Below are 17,013 nucleotides of genomic sequence, written 5' to 3'. Positions count from 1 at the left end.
AATGACCAAGTCAGAAATCTTGGGGCTTCCCTGTAGAGTCCTCTCGATTCTTTCCCTGTCCTTATTTTTTAGCGCCACCCTTTTAGCCCAAGCCCTGATTGTATCTCACCCTGATAAAGAACTGTCTTACAATGAGTTTACATTCTGATGGTCTGATCCATCCTCCAACTGCTGCCAGAATAGCTTTTCAAATGCAAATATGATCCTGTCACTTCTGCTTAAAATCTTCCAAAGCCTCTCAGCTGCCTTTAAGGATAAATCTTGGATACTTAGTCGAGCAAACATAGTCTTTCAATGATCTGGCCCAGCCACATTTTTAGCTTTTTCACTTCTCAAGCCCTCACTTGGACTTTATGCTTTTGACGCAGATTTTTTTTGAAAGTTTCTCAGTAGATCAAGGTTTTCCATTAAGTTATAACTTTTCCCACGTTGTTCCCTAAACCTGAGAGCCCTTGCCCGATTTAATAGATGTCTAAATCTACTCATCCTTTAAGGCTCGGATCAGGAATCTCTCTCCACCTGAAGCTTTTCCTGGAGTTCTCTGGATCTTCTTCCTTTCCAGTCTGGGTCAGGAATATTTCTTGTGGGCTTCATGGTGCCTTGTGGAGTGTGGCCTGTCTGAGGCTCTCTAAGATGGGCCCTGCGAAGTGTCAGAAGGGAGGTGAAGTCACCATACCTGACTTGGTGGAGAGCAGCTCTGCCACATCTTGAATGGTTGCTTCTTGTAGGGGCTGGTATACAGGGAGGAAGGTCAGGTAGGTCTGTAGGAGACAGTGCGCTCAGTATGAGGTGGAAATAAAGTGATCAGCAATTGAGGGGCTGAGAGTCAGTTGGTTCTCTGATCAGGAGGGTTCAGAAAGAGATTCCTGGCAGTGAGGGGTGGAGCAGGGTGGTAGTAGGAGGTGGGACAGGATAGATTGATGTGGGCCCCACTTACCCACTGGAAAAACTTTTTGTTGGGCACTGGTTATAGAGAGAAGAGTCTGGCAGATTCTTATCCTCAAGGGGTCCACAGTCAGGTTTGGGATTAAATTTGAGATAAACAATTTGAGATTTGCCTGGTTTCTAAGGGCAGGATATCCAGAAGAGACAGAATGAAGGTCTGATGTGCTTTAGGGTCAGTGGCTGGAGAAAAGGGCATGTGCTGGATAAGCATTCAGAGGTAGTGTGGACTTGGCCGTTGACTGGCTGAGGGGAGTGAGGGAATGGATAAGGGTTGCATGTCTGAGGGTTTGAGTCTGGGTGTGCACTGGTGTGTGTGAGTGTGTTTGTGTGTGGATGAGTGTGTGTGTGTGTGTGTGTGTCCAAACCGGGGCGCGAACCCGGTTCCCCTGCATCGGCAGGCGGACGCGCAACCACTGCGCCACCAGGGAAGCCCGGACTTTATGCTTTTGACGCAGATTTTTTTTGAAAGTTTCTCAGTAGATCAAGGTTTTCCATTAAGTTATAACTTTTCCCACGTTGTTCCCTAAACCTGAGAGCCCTTGCCCGATTTAATAGATGTCTAAATCTACTCATCCTTTAAGGCTCGGATCAGGAATCTCTCTCCACCTGAAGCTTTTCCTGGAGTTCTCTGGATCTTCTTCCTTTCCAGTCTGGGTCAGGAATATTTCTTGTGGGCTTCATGGTGCCTTGTGGAGTGTGGCCTGTCTGAGGCTCTCTAAGATGGGCCCTGCGAAGTGTCAGAAGGGAGGTGAAGTCACCATACCTGACTTGGTGGAGAGCAGCTCTGCCACATCTTGAATGGTTGCTTCTTGTAGGGGCTGGTATACAGGGAGGAAGGTCAGGTAGGTCTGTAGGAGACAGTGCGCTCAGTATGAGGTGGAAATAAAGTGATCAGCAATTGAGGGGCTGAGAGTCAGTTGGTTCTCTGATCAGGAGGGTTCAGAAAGAGATTCCTGGCAGTGAGGGGTGGAGCAGGGTGGTAGTAGGAGGTGGGACAGGATAGATTGATGTGGGCCCCACTTACCCACTGGAAAAACTTTTTGTTGGGCACTGGTTATAGAGAGAAGAGTCTGGCAGATTCTTATCCTCAAGGGGTCCACAGTCAGGTTTGGGATTAAATTTGAGATAAACAATTTGAGATTTGCCTGGTTTCTAAGGGCAGGATATCCAGAAGAGACAGAATGAAGGTCTGATGTGCTTTAGGGTCAGTGGCTGGAGAAAAGGGCATGTGCTGGATAAGCATTCAGAGGTAGTGTGGACTTGGCCGTTGACTGGCTGAGGGGAGTGAGGGAATGGATAAGGGTTGCATGTCTGAGGGTTTGAGTCTGGGTGTGCACTGGTGTGTGTGAGTGTGTTTGTGTGTGGATGAGTGTGTGTGTGTGTGTGTGTGTGTGTGTGTGTGTAGTGTATGGGTGGGTGGTGGCTTGTGGATAAAGGGAAGAGCTCTGATTCTAGGACCCAAATGGTCTCTAGCAGCAGAGTGTTAGAGCCAACCACTGCAAACTCTATAATTTGCACAAGTCTTTTGTAAGAGGAGATTGGGTCTCCAAAACCAACACCAGAATGGCCACAGAGCAGAGTCTTTCTAAACATCACTATTTACTATCGACCCACTTCTCTAGTTGCCTCACTCCTGACCCCAGGAATTAACAAGGAAATTATTCACGGAAATGCAGGTTTAGGAAATATGGACTTGTGTGCTGTACTATTGTCCCCCACTGTTTTATGCTAGGTCCCAGCCTTAATGTTATTAAATGTAAGGGAAAGGAAGGAATCCATTGTGTGTTGTGGAAGGGCTCGTTAAAATGAAGCCTCCTCCCCTCTCCTGTGTCCTGTTGAAGGGCTGTTCTCCATGAAGTCCTGTTAGACCTGATGAATATCCATCCATTTGCCCAGTTGTGTATCCTCCACCCACCAGGCTTTTCTGAACTTCTTTTCCCATTCTTCTGCCCGCCTGTGCAGACCTTGCCTGAGAGTGGGAGGGGTAACAGAGACCCCCAAAGAGAGGAAGTGACTCTGACTCATTAGGGTCAAGACATAGATATAGGCTGTCTCTACGAGGGCCATTTTATCCTGACTGCTGTGATTGACATGACTGCTCTTCTCCGCCAAGTACCTGTGATGCTGCTTCACGCCCCGATGGCCTTGACCCTTCACCTTGGCCTGGTGGGGGAATGTATGACCGGAAAGCAATGGAGCTGAATCTTTACTAGATGCCTCAGAAGACGCCTGCCTGATTCAGTCCTTCAGAGTCAACATGTGGCAAACGTTGGTCTTTTGTGGGTTGATTTGAGTTTTGGAAACAGGTGTAAGTTTTACTTTCCTGAAGTCATTGCTTCCACGTATGCTTTGTCGAATCATCGTTTCCTAGTCTTTAACTGCACTTTGGCAAATACCATGACTTTCTGGTCATTTGGTTATTAAGGGTCTGTCCTTGAAAATTTATTATCAAGTTTAGTATAAACCTCATCTCCTTTCTTCCTCCCAATACAGGCAAGGCACCTGGCTGGACGGAGCTGGGAGGAGCAGCTGTGTGATCTGGTTGTGGGATGCCTCATATCTGCTGGACAGATGAGGCCCCAGCCTACATTTTCTGTCCAACCCCACCTTACACTATTCTCTCTGGTCCTCCGTCCAGCTGTTAGGCGCTGGGGTAAGAGAAATTAACTGGACAAGATTCTTCCCTTGCGGAAGTTTACAGTGTGGGACTGATACTGAGCTTAATGTAAATGATGTTGAGATCAATCTAAACTGTAATAGGAAGCCCCTAGAAGAGAGGGATAGTAGTGCAGGAACAGTGGGAGTGGAGGGAAGAGGATGTGTTGGATAAACACTGCAGGGTCTGTAAAGACAGGACTTGGCAGCTGGCTGGACGTGGGAGGTGAGGGAGAGGGAGGTGTGCTGCATGCCCGGGGATTCCATGTAAGTGAGCAAGAGGGTGTGTGGTCTTGACAGGCATGGGGGAGCCTGAGGGGGAGGACAGGAATCAGGGGTGTGTGTGTGTGTGTGTGTGTGTGTGTGTGTGTGTGTGAGCGCCCGCACACGTGCGCGGTAGGCGAGTGTGCATGTTTCCAGGATGTGTAGACAGAGGTGGGTCCTCTCATTCTCCGTGATGGGTCATTGAAGACACAGCCGGGGCAGGTCCCACTATTTGCACCAGGCTTCTCTCAGATGTAAACTGGCCTTCAGGGTTCCTGACTCAGAACTTGCAGCAGGAAACGCCTCTCCGGCTCCAGCCCTCCCTGCCTTTCTCCTGTCGGAGGCCCAGGGATTGAAGGGGATGTACTCACAGGGATGAAAAGCAGGGATCTGGGTGGTAAAGACCTTCTCATTAATTTTTAAAAAGTGACCCAAGTTTAATGTTCATCCCAAATGGGGTCAGAGCGGGAAGGCATGGGATGGGAGAGGTAGGGGCTATTCCAGAAAGGGTTACTTGTTTTCTTCTGAGATGGTTAATAAACACATCCCTTTCTGTTTGGGTGGCTTGAGAGGCTGTCCTCCCTGGACCTCCTATGGAAGGTCCTAATGATTGTATGTCTGACTGTCCTCATGTCCTGCATGTTCTTTCTGTAGTCCTTGTCCCTGGGTGCAGAGCCCTGTCCCAGAGAGTGGGGGATGGAGGATGCAGAAGTCAGCGGGAAGGAATGACCCAGATCCTCCCAGGAGCTACTAGCCCAACGCGGGAGGCACCTTGCATCTCCAAGACCCAAGTATAAACTGTCTTTACATGAGTTATCTTACTCAGGTCACTGACTTCACTGGTCCTCCTGCTAAGACCCTGGGGGCACTGCAGTAGTGAGTTGTTTCCCTGAGTAGATGCAAGATGACCAGTCACCTTGGTCAAGTGCACCAGGTATGACCAGAAGGCAGAGAAGTTGCCTTACCAGAAAAACACCTGAGAATAATTATCCCAGGCTTTGAATACTCCCAGGTGACATATCACAGTCCTATGAAGGCTGAGTTGATGTTTGGAAATAGTCAAATGACATTAAGCTCGAATGGTAAGAAATATGAGGAGAGAAATTTAGGCTGAAAATAGGGCTTGACAGGTGTAAGCTTTTCTATATAGAATGGATAAACACCGGGGATAAACACCAAGGTCCTACTGTATAGCACAGGCAACTATATTCAATATCTTATGATAACCATAATGGAAAAGAATATTTAAAAAGAATGTGTATATATGTGTAACTGAATCACTTTGCGGTACAGCAGTAATTAACACAACATTGTAAATCAACTGTACTTCAATTAAAAAAATAAAAAAATTTTATTCCATGTGTATGCCTTGCCTATATTTAAATAAATCTAAGTTAAAAAAAATAAAAACAAGATTAAAACATTAAAAAAAAAGAAAGAAAAGAAGGCTTGATGACACCAATACAAGGTTTTCTAGTTTGCATGGGCTGCAAAAGAGCTTCTAAAGGTCATTTTAAATGGGAAGTTTCACAGGCATTTTTGGAGCAATGAATGCTGTAGCCCCCTGCTCCCCCATATTTATTGAAATATAATTGACACATAACATGATGTGAGTTTAAGGTGGTTTGAGGTGTACCATGTGTTGATTTGATATATACTTATATATTGTGAAATGTTGACCACCATAGCATTAACCCCAACCTCCCTCCTATCACATAGATTTCCATTGCTTTTTTGTGGTGAGAACATTCAAGATCTACTCTGTTAGCAACAGTCAAGTATATGATATGGTATTATTAGCTATAATCACCATGTTGGCCATTAGACCCCCTAACTTGTTAACCTTATAACTGGAAATACGTATGCTTTGACCAATATAGCCCCAATTCCCCCAGCCTGTGGTAATCACGACTCTGCTCTCTGGTTCTCTGAGTTTGACTTTTTTAGATTCTACACGTAAGTGATCATTGGATGCTCTTTTGGAATATAAGTGCTTTGTCTCTGAGAGTGACTAGTTTGGAGAGGACAAAGTCCACTTAGATGTAGAAGTTCTGATTTATTGGTGACAAATCTGTTCTCACCTTGTCATCGTGTATCTTGGACTTGGTCTCACTTAGCAAGGTCATGGACGTACTTCGTGGAAACTGAGTTCCTTCACCCCACAGGGATGGGGGGACTGAGGCATCATTAGACCCTGGGAAGTTGTGGGGGAAGCAATACACTTCATGCGACTTCCTGAAGGAAGAAACCTATGAAGCAGAGTTAGAAAGGAGGGCAGGTGGAACTTAGGGCTGCCAAGCTAGAGACTGCTGACTGTGGGTCTTGGATATAGAAGGGGAGGGGCAAAACCAAGACAAATCAGCTTCGTGGAACTGATCTGGGGACCCCTCTAAATGACGGGTGACATAAACATGGGGTGGAGGGAGCTGTCTGAAGCCCGGGATGGTTCTTAACAGGAGGCTGTGATAAGACGGAGTCCTAACCAGCTTAGCTCTCTGCCTCGATCTACTTTTGGCAGTTGGGGCCAGTTCTAAAGTTCTGATGGGACCTGAATTGGATCTGGGTCCTTGCCAACCCCGAGTCCTCCTGACCCATCCTTTAATCCCTGGAGGCGTCAGAGAGGCAAGCCCAGGTACATGAATTGCTAATTCACTCATGTGAATGAAGTAGACAAATAGAATTTTTGTGTTTCTGTTAGTTCATGGGGTGGGGAGAAAGGAGCTGCCTAGTGGAGTATGAAGGACACAGGGGTTCCTGTTCCCTGCTGAGACTCCAGGAACTTTGGGAAGACATTGTGTCCTGAAATGCCCCAAATGGCCACAGTCCCTGGTTCCCTCTGGTTCTGTACTGGGTAGAATTCCACTCTCTCTCCTTCTTCCTGTTCTGAGTTGGCAACAAGGAAGGAGCCAGCTGGGTACATGAAGGGATTTAACTCAGAGATACTTAGAGGGGAAGGGGCTTAGGTGGGTATCATTCCACCTATATCTGTCAGACCGGCAGGGAGGCGGAAGCAAATAAGCCATGTCTAGTGTATATTGGAGCTGGGGTGAGAGAATCATTCTTTATTCTAGTTTTACCTTTTGCTGTAAGCATGTAACTTTGCTCTCTGGATACATGCTATGGTTAGGTATTTATAACTACATCTATCTTAAGGCTGGGAGTCTCCTTGTTCTCCAACTTTCTTTAATATCTCCTTCTATGACATGAAAAATAACATATGGGGGAAGTTGAGCTCACACCCCCCCCAGATATCAGTGGAGCCCCAGGGGCTTCTAGTCTCATGATCACTCTCCCTGTGATTTCCTTTTCCTGCAAAACTGTCAGTCTCATGGGTACCTTGTTCTCAGTAGTTATTCTATTGGCTTTGAATCTCCCCAAACACAAGACTTAGTCCCCTTTCTCTGAGTCCCCCCCCGCCCCGAGCTTCGCCAGCATGAAGCTGTTGCGTGAGACAGGCTCTCGCTAAAGGTTTGGGTTGACGTCACAGGATGACTAACAATTTTATGAGGCTGAATCACCCACAATGTATGCTCCCGGGCTATGGCTGACGCAGAATCTCCCACTATCCAACCTCCTCCTCGGGCCTCTCATCCTCTCACAGCGCTTGTCTTCCTGTTCCTCCTCTGCCCCGGGCTATTGTCTCTCTTCTCGGGTCCCCCTCTCCTAATTGTTGTCACCTTTTTTTCTTACTCATTCAGGGAACAAGTGTTTGTCGAGAGCGAGAGCTACCACGTACCAGGTAGCATTCTGCTCGCGGATGAGTTTCGTTCTCTCTGTCTTACTGCCCAGGGGAACCTCGCCTTTCTGACAAAACGCCTGTCAGAGGTCCTCAGGATGTAATTTTTAGCAACAAAAAAAAACAAACAAAAAACTGTCTGCTCCTGGATGAAAGTTGTCACTCTTTTGTTGTAGAGTTTTCTTACTCTCTGGGGTCAGTGTTAGGGGTAGCGTGCGTGTGTGTGTGTGTGTGTGCGTGTGCGTGTGTGTGCATGTGTGTGCATGTGTGTGCATGTGTGTGCGTGTGAAGGGCTGGGGAAGAACAGGGAGGGTCCCACCGAAGGGTGAGGAGACTCCCTGGGCGGTGGTAGACAATGCGTGTTCACAGCAAGGTTTTGACCCTGAGTCTCAGCACCTCTCCCTCATCCTCTGTCCCAGGCTTCCCATGAGTCCCCTGTCCCCTGGCCGATGACGCCTCGCAGGGACCAGTGCTGCAGAGCTGACTCTGTGTTGGGAGGAAGGGGCCTCTTGGCAGTCGGAGGGGAGCAGACTGTGTCGTTGACAAGCTCCTAGGTGGAGGGGTGTAAGAGAGTTCCCAGGATGGGGGCGGATTTCTGCCCATCCTTTCACGGCAGCTTGGGATCGGCCATCTAGTGAGGCAGGAGGTAGAATGGGACGGCCTGTGAGCTGCGGTCATCACGGGAAGGCGAGGACCCTGTATATGAGGCAGCAGAGCACATGTTCTGGGGTCAGAGTGCCTGGGCTTGAATCCCAATTCTGCCCCTTATTTATTGAGTGACCTTGAAGAGATCCTGAGCTCTTGAGTCTGCGAGATGGGCATGACAGGGTTCTCACCCTCTCATCCTGATTAAGGCTCAGTAGAAGAATTGGAGGTTACCGTAGCCTGTAATGTAAGAGGGAAGGCCAGAAGGGAGAGGTGAAGCGTCTGCGATAGTCTGAGGACAGCGGGTGTGGAGCAGAGGGTATGCATTGGATAAACACTGAGGTGTCAGCACGGACAGGAACGCGTGTGTGCGCACACACGTGTGTTGTGTCTGAGAATGTGTGGGCATCTTATATGTCTGTGTGTGTTGTACGTGTGTGTATTGTGAGTGTGTGTGCTATGTATATATTGTGTATCTGTTTTGTCTGTGAGTTTGTCACAAGTTGCATGTTTAATTTTTTTATGTTTTATTTATTCATTCATTTATTTATTTATTTTGGCTGCGTTGGGTCTTCATTGCTGTGTGCAGGCTTTCTCTAGTTGCAGCGAGCGGGTGCTACTCTTCGTTGTAGCGTGCAGGCTTCTCACTGCAGTGGCTTCTCTTGTTGCGGAGCAAGGGCACTAGGTGCGTGGGCTTCAGTAGTTGTGGCACACAGGCTCAGTAGCTGTGGCACATGGGCTCTAGAGCGCAGGCTCAGTAGTTGTGGCTCGCAGGCTCTAGAGCACAGCCTCAGTAGTTGTGGCGCACGGGCTTAGTTGCTCCGCGGCATGTGGGATTTTCCCGGACCAGGGCTCGAACCCGTGTCCCCTGCATTGGCAGCTGGATTCGTAACCACTGCGCCACCAGGGAAGTCCCGTATGTTTAATTTAATTTAATTTAATTTAATTTAATTGTAACTTCCCAGGGCTAGTCTTAGGGGAAGGAGTGCCTCAGGGAGCAGGGCAGGTGATGGCACCTGAAGGAGGAAAGTAAACAGCCTCACAGCCCCAGGGAGCCTGCAGAGAAGGCCAGGGACTGACTCAGAAGGAGGCCCAATCCCATGGCTTTCCAGCGCTCCGCTGCCTCCCAATTCTCTGGAGTGGTGTTCCGGGCTTAGGGCTTGGAGCCATGTGGGTCGTCTATCAAGGGCAGGTTGGCCCCCAGCTGACTCGGAAAAAGCTTCTCGTACAAGGTTCAGTCTCTATTGCTGTCCCCCACTTCCCAGCCCACTTGCACCATGACCTTGGGAGAGTGAAGCAGATGAAGGATGAGGGAGAAATGGAACCCAGGGAGGGATCTTTTGGCCAGGTGGTCTGAACCTTGTCAGGCTTACCTAGGATGGTCTCCTGAATGTCATGGCTGAGGCCCTGGGGTCAGATTCTCAGGTTTCTGGGTGAAGATTTTGGAACTGATAGTATTGATACATGCTCATGGCAAGGAACATTTGAATGAATCAGGGGAGAGGGAAGAGCAGGGTTTGGTGGATGGATGGGCAGAGACACACAGGGAGGTAGAGACACATGCAAAGAAAGATGGGAAGAGAGAGACCAGTAGGAAGAGGGAGAGATTTGGAGAGACAGAAAGTTAAGAGAGATCTAGAGTGAGAGACTGAGAGAGAGAGGGAGAGAGGGAGAGACAATAAAAAGTCTGTCCTTAGAACAGGAGAGGAATAAGTGCACAAAGGAACTTTCTCTGCGTCACATTACAAAGGGACACAGTATCCCCTAGTCATGGCAGTGTTTCATTAGGATTTGCATCTCTTGGTGAATGCCAGCATCAAAAGTCCTATACTTTCCCAGAGAGACCTGTTTGAGGTTGCTCTCTGGATACTGATTATTTGTTGTCTTAGTAGCACTAATATCCCAATTTAAAGGGAGACTCCTTGCATGTCTCTGACTATGATTTATTGTTCGTGATACTGACGATTGAACTGGCTCATCACTTTGAACTTCGAATCTGATAACACATATATTTTCCCCCTCCGAGAATATATATTTCATCATTTAAGACATTGTGAAATAAATTAATCAACACACACACACACACACACACACACACACACACGTCTGTCCTGAGAAACTCCCTCTTCTTCATGTTTGGGTTCATGGAGAGAAGATTGTGCTTGACCCCGGTGGCTGCAGCTTGGAAAGGCTTCCCAAGGTCCCTGGGAATTAGGATAGAACTGGGTATCAGCAGGTGACCTGCCAATGGCAGTGGGCTTTATCTGGCCAGAGGAGAGAAGCTGTGTTTGGGATGGGGTGGATCATTCTTCTGAGGGGTGTGACACAGCCTCTATCCCCAGGAGTGAATGGTTTGAGGTTTCAGGGAGATACCTCCCTACTCGGATGATAGGAAAGTATGGACCCAGCTGAGGGAGGGAGGCCATGAAGCCATTTTCCCTGGCGGGGGTTGCAGGGGGGTCGGAATGGAGCCCCTGGAGGGTTAGTAAGGGATGGCTGAGCAGCGAGAAATGAACACCTGTACCTGTGACATGCATGGTGTCTGGGCACACCTGCCCCCGCCTGTGTGATCTGGAGCTGAGACTCTGAGTGTGGCATATTCAGCAGGCGTCCTCCAAGTTAGGAAGAGACACACACTGTGGAAGGACCTGAACAACTCTGCTGACCCTCTACTTGGAAGCCTGAGGCTGGATGGTCCCTCCGAGGGCTTTCTGTCCAGTTCCCCGTCCTACCTCCTTCCTTGGGAGCTCGGGGGGCAAAATTCGCTGACACTCACCCACCGTCTCTTGAATCGTCACCCTCTTCTCTTCCTTTCATTGTTCTGTGGGTAGTTTCTCAACCTCTTACTCACCTGTGTAACTGTTCCCTGCTTTAAATTCCCTCTTTTAAAGAATCAGATATATTTTTGTTTTCCAAGTTGGGCCCTGACTGGGATAGAGCAGTGATCAAACAGACAAGGGGCTTGTAGTCACGGAGTCCGTATCCTTGTGGAGGGGAAGGGAGCACAGAATAGAAACAAAGACACACAGTGTACTGAGAGGCGACGACAACTATGACCGAGGTTGTAATAGAGAACTCCACGCTGGGGGCGGGGTGTTAAGGGAAGATGCCTTTGACAAGTGACATCTGAGCTGCAGGAAGGGAGGGAGTGAAGGTGGCAGAAGACGGTGGGGGAGAGAGGAGTTCGCTGGGCAGAGGCCCTGAGGCTGGAGCATCCTGGCACGGTGGGGACCAGCAAGAAACTCCGTGGCAGAAGTCGAGTGAGCGAGAGGGGCAGCAGTAGGAAATGCATTCAGAGAAGCAGTGGTGGGTGCAGATCATTTAGGGTCTTGTAGACCATTGTGAAGACTTTTGCTTTTACCCTGAGTGACAGGGAAAGCCGCAGGAGGATTTTGAGTGCAGAAGTGATTTGACCTGACTTAACATCTTTTTTTAAAAATTGAGGTATAGTTAATGTACAAGGTTGTGTTATTTTCAAGTGTACAGCAAAGTGACTCAGTTATACATACATACATATATTCTTTCTCAGATTCCTTTCCATTATAGGTTATTACAAGATATTGAGTACAGTTCCCTGTGCTATACGGTAGGTCCTTGTTGTTTGCCTATTTTATATTTAATAGTGTGTGTATGTTAATCCCAGACTCTTAATTTACCGCCCCCCCATCCCCTTTGGTAACCATAAGTTTGTTTTCTATGTGATCTGACTTACATCTTAAAAGGATCATTTTGGCTGCTGAGTGGAGAATAGGATGTAGAAGCAGAGGTACCACCTTACCAGCTACGCAGCAGTACCATGCAACTCCTCCGATTACGTGGCCGGAACTGAGCCACGTGGCCACATCTGTCTGCAAGGGCAGCTGGGAAATAGTTTTCCTGTTGTACATATTGTCCAGGTTTCTGTCACCGAGGAAGAAGGGGAGGATGATATTGGGTGGTCATTAGTCTCCTCGACCACACAGTTAGGAAGCTGTTGCAATAATCCAGGGGAGAGAGAATATTGGCTTGTACCAGGTGGTAGTGAAGGAAATGGTTGAAGGTGGTCAGATTCTATACTGTTTTCTTGGTAAATATGACAGAATTTGCTGGAAAATTATAGTTGCCTCTCATGCAAGAGAGAAGTCCAGGATGATGCCAGTTTTTGACTTGAGCAGCTATAAGAATGGGAGTTTCTATGGACTGAATTGAGAAAGACTTTTGAGGGAACCCAGTTGGTGAGGGTGGAGTGGGAAATCGCGAATGCTGTCTTGGCCACTTTAAGTCTGAGAGGCCTGTTAGACATCCTAGCGGAGCTTTCACGCAGCCAGTCTGATATGTAAGGCTGGAGTTCAGGGGATATTTCTGGTCTGGCTGATATTTAAAGCTAAGAGATTGGGAGACTTCCCTGGTGGTCCAGTGGTAAAGAAGCTGCCTTCCAATGCAGGGATGCGGGTTTGATCCTTGGTTGGGGAACTAAGATCCCACATGCCTCAGGGCAACTAAGCCCGTGCATCACAACTAGAGAGAGAAAACCCGCACACCACTAGAGAGAAGCCCGTGCACCACAACGAAAGATCCCACATGCCTCAACGAAGATCCCGTGTGCCACAACTAAGACCTGACGCAGCCAAAAAAAAAAAAAAAATCTAAGAGATTGGATAAGATCATCTTGAACATACGTGCAGATGGAGAAGAAGAGGATGAGTCAGAAAGATAGGCAGAATCAACAAAGGAGACAGGGCAGCCGTGTCCCGTAAGGAGGCAGGAGAACCAGGAGTGAGGTGGCCTGGAAGACTTGGGGACACGGTGTCTCAAAGAGGCTGTGACAAACTGTGTCATATGCTGCTGATGGGTCAAGGGAGACAAAGTGAGGTTTAATCAATCAAAAGGTGATTTATGATCTTGACAAGAGCCTTTCCAGGGTATTTGTAAGGGTCTAGAGTGAGCTCAGAGAAGAATGGGGAGAGTATTAAGGTGCAGATATTCTGAAAGTTCCTTCCACTACAAAACACGTAGAACCGGGCTTCCCTGGTGGCGCAGTGGTTGAGAATCTGTCTGCTGATGCAGGGGACACGGGTTCGTGCCCCGGTCCGGGAAGATCCCACATGCCGCGGAGCGGCTGGGCCCGTGAGCCATGGCCGCTGAGCCTGCGCGTCCGGAGCCTGTCCTCCGCAACGGGAGAGGCCACAACAGTGAGAGGCCCGCCTAGCACAAAAAAAAAACACAAAAAAACAAACAAAAAAACACGTAGAACCTGCATAGATCATCTTTTTTACTGCATTACTGAGCTTGCAAGAAGTCAAGGAATTCTCCAAGAGGCAAAAATCCTCAAACAAGCCATGAGTTAAGACCAGACTGATGAACAGTAAGTGGCTCTTGCTTGGCAAGGAGATTCAGGGGAATCTGAAGGTTCAAAGTTCTTGGTCTTGACTGTTTCTACTCAAATACCCTCACACCAAGATCCTACTTCTAACTTTAGCATAAGAGACCTGGAGGGGTGGAACTTTCAGTTGGTGTTGCAACTTTGAAACCTTTCCAATCAGACCCTCACCATGGTCCTCAGCCCAATTTTCCCTGTGACCCCAGGAAATGGGAGACTCATTCAAAGATGCCATGAAGGACTTTGCTCCTCCACCTGTGTTCCCAATTGTAGATTCATAGCACCTCTGTCTCTTATCTCTCTGTCTCTCTCCCCCACACCCTTAAGCAACCATTCTAACGCGGCAAGAAGAAACAAGGTGACTCTGATATTTGCAAGAAGAAACAAGGTGACTCTGATATTTATAAAACACCATCATCGTTATGGCGACTAAGTGCCAAAGCCACTCGATCCCCTGATGGCTTCCTTGCTCTCCACCTGCTCTTCTTCACGTGTCACCTTTCGTGAACATTTGAGTAATATGATGCAGTGAGCAAAAAACATGGCTTACCAGTGTCTCAGTTCCTCACAGCAAGGAAAACCATCCTGCCTTCTGTTGAGAAAACCACCAGCCCTGAGTAACTTTGCCAGCCCTGATGCACAAAATGTCAAGAGGGTAATAAATAGACAAATGGTAGTTGGAATTCAGTGGGTGAAATAATCACGTAATAAAGGATATAATCATATCATTTTTATATAATATCATAAATAAAAGTAAAATTAACTTTTCAGCTGGAAGAAAGTAGTTTTCTTACCTTGCTTTAGGTGTAAAGTATATTCCACATGGTCTGAAAATCTGAAAACAAAAACAAACAAAAAAGTTGATGAACATTTAGGAGAATAGGAAAATACCTTGGGGGTGGAAAAAACTTCTTACACAGGGATAAAAACAAGAGAAACTAAAAAAGAAAACAAGTATTAATGATTACATACAAATTTAAAAGATACTACAAATGTCAAAAGATAGAGGAACCTGGGGGAAATTTTAAGTCAGGAATCAGAAAGGATTGGGAGGAGGATTTCTCTTCAGGGGAGATATAAAGGTAATTAAACAGATAACTCTCCTTGGGACAGCTAGGTCACTTCCCCTCCCTCCCCTCACTTGTTTACAGAGTGGCTGGTTCAAGGGTTTGCTCCCAGGCCAATGTGAAAGGATCAGCTGGTATGAGAGGTCAGAGAGATGTACCCCTGGGTCTCCAAAATGATCACAGACATAAGGGAGACCGTGTTATGGAGGAATAAGATATACTAAAGCCAGTCCCTTAGCGCAAAACCATCCCCAAGTTGTCTGCTAGCTCTCCACCCACACATAATTCTGTCATCCTTTTATGCTGAGACTGCAGTTGGTTAGCTCCAGGGAGAGGCAGTCCTCCTGCACAAATGCCGAAAGGTCCAATTCCTGGTGTCTGTGAATTCAACTTAGCACTTCACTTGAATCAAAACATTAGCAAACACTTGAGGAAAATTAACACCATAAAAAGAAAGGCCAAGAGGAAGTGATGTGATAACTAGCAAAGAAGGAAACAGAAAGATGAAAAAAAAAAACTTCAAAAATTATAATTACTCTCTTCAGAAAATGTTGAGAGGATATTATATTCATAAATCAATCATAGACAAAGAAGTTCTTACAAATTTAAAAAATTACCTATCAAAAGAAAGTTCCAGGGCTTCCTTGGTGGCGCAGTGGTTAAGAATCCACCTGCCAATGCAGGGGATACAGGTTTGAGCCCTGGTCTGGGAAGATCCCACATGTCGTGGAGCAACTAAGCCCATGCGCCACAACTACTGAGCCTGCACTCTTGAGCCCGCGAGCCACAACTACTGAGCCCGTGTGCCAGCAAAGAAGACCCAACACAGCCAAAAATAAATAAATAAAATAAATAAAATTTAAAAAATACTTTTAAAAAAAGAAAGTTCCAAATATTGTTAGATATGGCTGTAAAATAAACCACTGACTGGGAAATCAAGGTATGCTCCCATAGAATAGACCAAAAAGACAAGGAGATAGAAATGATCAAGATGAAGATAAGAGACATGAAGGACAGGTCCAGGACATCAAATATGGATTTAAGAGGAGGTTAGAAGAATAAATCAGACTATGAAGGGGTAGAAAAGAAGAAGGAGAAGAAAAATTTCAGAAGAGAAGATACACTTAATACTTTAAAAAACTTTTAATTGAAATATAGTTGATTTAAAATGTTGGGTTAGTTTCAGGTGTACAGCAAAGTGATTCAGTTATACATAGATATATAAATAGATATATTCTTCTTTTACATTCTCATCTATTATAGGTTACTACAAGGTATTGAGTATATTTCCCTGTGCAATACGGTAGGATCTTGTTGGTTACTTAATTAGTTTGATCAAAACTGCCTACGGTAGGAGTAAATGGAGGGGTGAAATTTCTGAATTCTGAATATTAGGGCTAAAGATAACAATTTACAAGTTTCCAGAAAAAAACTACATGTAAAGGAAAGCCACCTGGAATGGCATAAGATTTGTTGCCTACAAGATTAATTGCCAGTGGACAAGGAAGCAGAGGCTACTTGGATTGAGAAAAAAGAATTGAGAAACTGAATTTCTGTAGTTAGAAAATATCATACAGGAATTAGGCAAAAATAACAGGGACACTTATACACTGTTCCTGAAAAATGTACTCTCAACAGATGAAAAATTCTAGAAACAATATAATGTAGATTGCAATCATAGTTGGTAAGCAAGGAAACTTTTATCGTTAAATTTAATAATAATTATTGTTAATATTGTATTTCATACATTTATTAAGAATTGATTCCTGTAATAAAGGAGTATATAATGAAAGAATTGATTATCATATGGAAGTAATGTTTTACTACTATTTGGGAGGAATGTTGGGAAAGATAGAAAATTAAAGAAATGTTATATAATATCTTATTTTGAGGGGAGAGCATAGTGATTTGTAAATATTTATAGAGAAAGGCCTGTTTAAATAGCTTTGTTAAAAAATTAAATGTAATGACTAAGAGAATGGCTATAGTATGTAGATTTTGGCAGAGATTTCAGTTGCCTATGTAGTCTCCTTTATCCCCTTCTTCTTCATTATAGAATAAGGTGGTGTTATGCTCAGGTGAAAGGCCACATTTTCTAGCTACTCTTGCACCTAAGTATATACCAAGTATAGACTAAATAGATGTACTCACAGCCACATGACTATGTTCTGGCTGATTAAATGTAAGTGGAAAACCATATGAAACTTCAGGGAAGGCTCCTCCAGGGGAGCTGATTCAGCTGAGACACGCCCCTTTTTGTCCTTCCACCTTTTTCCTTCTTGCTGCATGGAATGTGGGCATGATGGTGGGAGCCACAGCAACCACTTTATAATGTTGAGAAT

The sequence above is a fragment of the Physeter macrocephalus genome, chromosome 6, assembly GCF_002837175.3.
Source record: "Physeter macrocephalus isolate SW-GA chromosome 6, ASM283717v5, whole genome shotgun sequence".
Taxonomy (NCBI): Eukaryota; Metazoa; Chordata; class Mammalia; order Artiodactyla; family Physeteridae; genus Physeter; species Physeter macrocephalus.
This window is presented reverse-complemented; position numbering follows the sequence as displayed.